Here is a 6598-nt window from a genome sequence, read left to right on the forward strand (position 1 = left end):
CCGTCGGCATCAGTTGTCGTAATAGTGCATGACCGATGGGATTTCGTCGGTCGTGCACCGGTAAGGTCTTTTTAGGCCAGCTGTCTCATAGCCAGATCTGGTATTTCTATAGCCGTTTCATAACCATATTTGTGGCTATTTCATGGCCACATCTTTGGGATGTGGCCGTGAAATGCCTTGTTTTCAGCCATGGAATTGTGATCCTTGGTCATTTTCTGCTTTGCTGGCGCACGACCGGCCATATGCAACAAGTCGTGCGTCATTCTGTCGACTCCCGGCAATGGCTTTGGGTGGGTGGGAGAGATTTTGCTACAAATTAAAGTTTTATATGGCTAGGGTGTTTTAGCAAAATTTCAAATGTAAGGGGTTAAAAGAAATGATTCAAAAAAATTATAATAAAAAATACTATTATATTAATATTTAAGAAGGAGGATAATTTAGTAATCTATATAATATCCACTTATTTATCCTCCCAACCAAACATATTATTCGCCAATTTATTCGAACCAATCAAACACATTTTCTAAACATTTCCAGTAATTTTCAAGGTGATATTTCTTTCCGTTAATATAATATTCTCTTATAATAAATTATTATATGACCCAAATGCCCCGTGGTGATAAACTGAAGTGGACATGACAAATCTAAGCTTCAGAAAAGTGAAGAAAGTTTACTTCATATGTGTTACATCGTGTGGGTGAATATAGTAGGCAAAAATAATATTGTATATTTACTAGATCTTGTACAATAATCTCAGTGAGGTAGTACTTGGACATGGAACTTGTATGACTGACCAAGTGACTGTATTTTGGCAATGTAGTAGAGCATAGACTTTGCCTCCACAGAAATATGTGCGTAGCTCTAATTCAAGCTTTTTAACCACCTTTTTACCAATTAGCAAGTCGCATTGTACCACAATCATCCCCTATGTTATCTACACAGTTAGCCCGTCTTGTTTCTTACTATTATAATTCTTCTTCAACTTAGGCACGGGAGCCACTGCTTCTAGCAATGGGCGTTGACTCATCTGCAAACCATCCAAAAACCCCATTCATTTCGAGCAAAAATAACAGTAAAACATTTCTCAAGCACCACACTCCATAAATCGTATCTTATTTTATAGGATGTGAATAGTCTTTCTCACCATCTTCATCTTCATCTCCATTTTGAGTTGTAAAGAAGGGGGTCAGATAATTCCTATCTAATGCTGTGAATGATGCCGCGCTGCAGGACAAAAGTTCTTTAAACAAATAACAATTCTAATGTAAATGACTTTCCCTCGCTTTCAGACAATTCCTATTATTATTATTTATTTGCATTAGCAAAAGTTACAGGGTGATCTTTTATTTGTACTTATTGAAGAAACCTCTTATTTGATTCTATTGAAGCTAAATAAAGGAGGGTTTGTGATTTTCTTTGCCCACCACAAACAGACAACAAGAAAGCGTTGCTTTCTTCCTTGGGATCACCAAACCACAATTCTACATAACAAAATCATTAATATAGCACGAACCTAGAACATATAAATCATCAAACTCATAAATCATATCTTGATGGATAAGATCAATGTTAAGACTTTCCCTCGCTTTCAGACCTTAACCTGAGAATGAGCTTAAGAATCTTTGACTTCAAACCCAATTTCTAGTTTTTGTTCGACAAACTACATGTAAAAGACACCAGCTATCATGCATCGAGCAAAATATGGAAAACAAACCTCTTTCTCGAAACATCATCTCAACCTCCTTCTGCGATGTTTTGATTTACAAAGAAATCGTCAAAAAGACAATTTTAACACAAAAATGATCTGCAATTTTACATTTCAAAGAACACTAACCTGCCATAGGTAGGTTATTGATGATTAACTGAAAACCCGGATCTAGTCAACAAAATGATATATAGGAATCTTTCCAACTTTTTAAAATGTGATGACTTCCTACTACCACTAGTTGTTTTATTAATTCAAACCCATAAGATATATATATATATATCAGAAGAGAGGTCACTCTGAATGAAGTGAGGTAGTTCTGTAAAAATTCTGGTCAGAAGCAGCAGCCTACAAGTAGAATAATGCCTGTACTAACAGTTTAACAAGTATCCTAATAGCACTACCGATATTAACCACCAAGTAAAGTGATACGTGGAGCTAAAAGAAAAGAGAGCAACAGAAACTACAAAAAATATTAACAAAATTTTTCATGATTACTGCAAAGATTCTGAGGAGAGTTTACTGCTTCATGGGCCGCATGCTGCTGACAGTGTGATCAGAAGTCACAACCCAAACTCTGGGGCATCCATCCTCCTTCAAAGCTACAATCTGTTACATAAACATGATGCCAGACTACTAATCAGAAAAGAGAAAAAATAAATAAAAATAAATGATAAAATCATACTTCAAATTAGCTAATGAAATAGTTCAGCATAGGCATAGTGTAACAGTGATGTTGTGACTTCAACATATAGAAAACAAATAACCAGAAAATTATTAGCACAAACACTTGAGATGATATCAAGTCAACACTATTTCTAATAGTTGAAATACGAATAAATACATCTAAGAAAAATGATTGTGACTAACATTAGCATCTTTACGTCTCTATCTATATGGCTTTACCATTATAATACTTAGTTGAAACAAATGATACCGTCAACAAAGACCAGTTCATACTGTAATATTTCAACATGAGACAATACAAAACGTTCTAGCTACTAATAGCAAAATCCTGAAAGAAGAACATTGATATCAAAACTCAATCAAAGTATTAAAGTAAACATCAGGGAAAACCATGAATTTTCAAGTTATCATTTCCATCCAGGAATCTACTTTCTGCAATACATCCATATTCATTAGGAGGAAGTGACATTTTACAAATCTTAGTTTCAGTTTGGTTATATTCTCTTCTAGAGTTTGACGTTTGTTATATTAAGTTTTTGGATTTCTTAATCATATATAGCTAGTAGTACTATTTCTGATTCTCTATGGTTAATAAATCCTATGATTTTCATCCATTTGTACAAATATAATTTTCAAGACTCAACAACCTATGCGAAGAGAATTCCATCAATTACTGGGAAAAATCTAAGGTGTGCTGGTTCTAATGAAGCCTCATCATATAAGTAAAAAGGAAATTTAGAGTACTAACCTCTTAACATACTAAATGTGATAAGTTCATGGATCAGCTTCTGGCGAGTGACATCTAGGCTTCCTTTCATAAAATGTTTCTTCAGCCTTGGCCAATGCCCACACACATTATACCAATCTACAAAGCAACACAGGAACTGCATAGATTATGCCCTGGTTTGTACTGTGAGAATCTTAACAGGGATGGGTGAAATAACTTAATATTTTTGAATTAAGAATGGAACCTGGAAAGTAAATATTTCTTTCTCTCTTTTTCCTTTCTCCTCGCCGATCTAAAGACTGGATCAGCCAAAATTGCTTAGAAAAGCTCCATCCATGCCAATCTAAAGGCTGGATCTATAATTAATATTCAGTCAGTAATGATAGTTTCACTAGTGGTAAATAGGACATTTCACTAGAATCTTCATTCACAAAATGACTAGCAAAAATATTTTATCAACCTCATTGTTATAGAGCCAAAAGATCGCTATGTAATAAAAAAAAATTCAAAAGATCTTGAGAAAAATCAAAGTCATCCAGATGTGCAGCAAGAGGATCCCCATCATGCATACGGAGATTGTAGAGTTTCTTGCGACGGAACAGCACGTTCACCAATGACTTACTCAGATACATATTTTCTAGCTTCTGCCATAAACCCTTAGCCGTATCCTAGAACAGAGTCCTCAAGACAGATGCGAATCAAACCTCTGGCTTTCCGATCCATCTTGTCCCATTCAGCAAGTGCGGCACGATCAGTCGCTGATAATTCTCCTTCAGCAGGTTTAGACTCAAGCGTACTTGACAATCCAGTTTCAGACGTTTCACTCGTTGTAACAACGGCAGTCCCAACTGTTGGCCTATCATTCACAATTGCACCCCACAGGTCCCTATCAATGAGTAGATCCTCCATCCGCAGTTTCCAAAGCTCGAAGCGTTTGCCGTCGAACTTCTCAATCTCAACCTTTGATCCCGCCATCTCTAAATCACGATCTAACAGAACCTGGCTCTGATACCAATTGAACGAAATAGAGACAACAACAGGAACAAAATAATAATAGTAAAACAAAACAAACAGTAAACAAAGAAAATAATACGCGCGATTTACCTTGGTTCACCCAATGTGGGCTACGTCCAGCTGAGTCAATATTATTATAATATGTCTCACCTCTCTCGTTTATAATGAATGAATTGCTCTCACACACATAACAAGAGAAAAGTATGTTTATATATACTAGGTTTAAGAGATTAAACCTAGTTTTACAAGGATTCCTATTCCTAAGCCCAACCCAAAAAAGGAATTAATAACTTAAAAGGAATCCTACAGTGGTTATACATGGAAAAGCCCAAAACCGCCTACGGGCTCGGGGGCGCTGCCCCCGCAACCCCCGCCCGCTCACTGGGGAGCGGCGCACCCACCGAGTGCGTCTTCGTTATCCATTAATGCTGAAGTAGTCGACAACTCCAACACCTTTTAGCAATAGCTGTTTTCGGTAATGGTTTCGAGAAAATTAATTGGTCCATGATGAAATGCAAGAAGGACAAAGAGAGAGTAATTTGGAAGCTTTCATCTGCCCCATGGAGGATGTTAGTTCAGGTATATGCAAAGCCAGTGTGAACGATAAAGTGTGTTGAATATATATATATCCAAAATGAGCTGCCCTTGCCTTGGAATTTCAAGTCAAATTCTGAAATTTTATTGACCTAATTCGCTGAACACTGTTGAAGGGCACAAGCCCCACAGGTCCCACAACACAATCCATGGGCCATGGCCAACAAACCCCCACCCGTGTTGAACTAAACATGAAAATAGAAAGAAATAATTAGACCCCCATCGCTTACATGTGACATTTTCCATATAAGAAAAAAACAAGAGATTGACACGTGACAGAGACAAAGTTAAAGGAAATGACCAAGCTCCCACTTGTAGTGCTCTAACGCAAAATTTGGGAATAAAAAGGACTACAAAACCTCTCTATAGTCATAATTTGTCCATCTCTTTGATTTTTTTACTTTAACCAATTTTGGGCACAAACTTTATTTTCCAATTTCCAGCTGTATGGTCAGCCGCGTAGGATGGATTAGAGGTGGGCAAGGGACCGGTCCCTTACGAGCCCAGGCCTGGGCCTGTTTGGGACTGGTCCTAGGCCCATGAGAAAAATCAAGACCCAGACTAGGCCCTAGGCCTGGTCGGGACTGGTCCTATAGGCCCAGAACCAATCCTAGGATCGGTCCCATGGGCTTGGATAATTTCATTTTCTCCCTCAAATTTTTTTATATTTTGGGGGCAAAACGAAATTTTATAGGGGGTTTTTAGTATTTTTTAGGGGTAAAATTTATAAATTTTATAAATTTTTTGGACTTGGAAAATTTTTTTTTTTTTAAATTTTGTAAAATTTCATTTTAACCCTCGTAATTTATATTTATTCTCAAATTAATAGGGGGTTTTAGTAATTTGGCAGGGGACTATATTGAAAAAATACAAAAAAATTTGGGCCTGGGCCTTGGAGGAGGGCCCAGTGGAGGGTCTGGGCCCTCCTCCTTAGGCCTGGTCCAGTTTTGGGACCAGGCCTCCTAGGACCGGTCCTCTCAAGGACCGGTCCTAGGACCGGATTTTGGAGCTGGGCTTTTGGGCCCGGTCCCAAATGCCCAGCTCTAGGATGGGTAGTCATTTTGATTCACTCATCCTGTAAATCAACATGCCTCATGGGTAGTCATTTTGATTCACTCATCCTGTAAATCAACATGCCTCAACATGAGAGAGAGATTACCCTATAATGCCCCTTGCTTGTTTCTGAAGTACCTTTTAATGGAGGGTTAGATCATAAAAGAGAGAGAGATCTGAAAAGTGTACCAAACAAGGGGGCATTCTTCTGTATTGTATTTACTCAAGAGCTGTCCTTATCTATATATAAAGAACCCTTTTTAGGTGTTTCGTAGTACTCGCTGAGTGTAGGGACTGAATGAATCACAACCACCCAAAAGGAGTGTATATAGTTGCTGTCTTTTCTACTAATGTTAATGTGTAGGGGAGTGAACCTCAACTTCCACTCACAACTGTCTAACTATTAGAGAGAGAAAAAATCTCAATTTTCTCTGCCTACAAGGAATTTCTGATTTCAAACCAAATATTTTTAATTATTGCTGTAATTGTACGTGTTTAACCTAATTGGGGTTATGAAAGGAGAAAAAAAAGCAATTATAGTATTTATCACTTTTAAAGTTTTCTCCCATCAAATTTGCCACAAAAAACCAATCATAGAGATGAACAACAATCTGAACCCTCCAATTTACAGAGTCAAAGAAGGGCAAGGCAATCCAAGGATCATCCGCTATTAGAAGATAGGAAATGTAACCACGGTTAACCTAATTATGTTTGTAGATTGCCCCATGATGACTCTCTTGGATTTAATTCCTGGGCTTGCATTTGATGCAAGTAATCAGTTTTTCGCACAAACATGAAATTTTGTTTTCAAATTTGAC

The sequence above is a fragment of the Pistacia vera genome, unplaced genomic scaffold (assembly GCF_008641045.1).
Source record: "Pistacia vera cultivar Batoury unplaced genomic scaffold, PisVer_v2 Contig73, whole genome shotgun sequence".
Taxonomy (NCBI): Eukaryota; Viridiplantae; Streptophyta; class Magnoliopsida; order Sapindales; family Anacardiaceae; genus Pistacia; species Pistacia vera.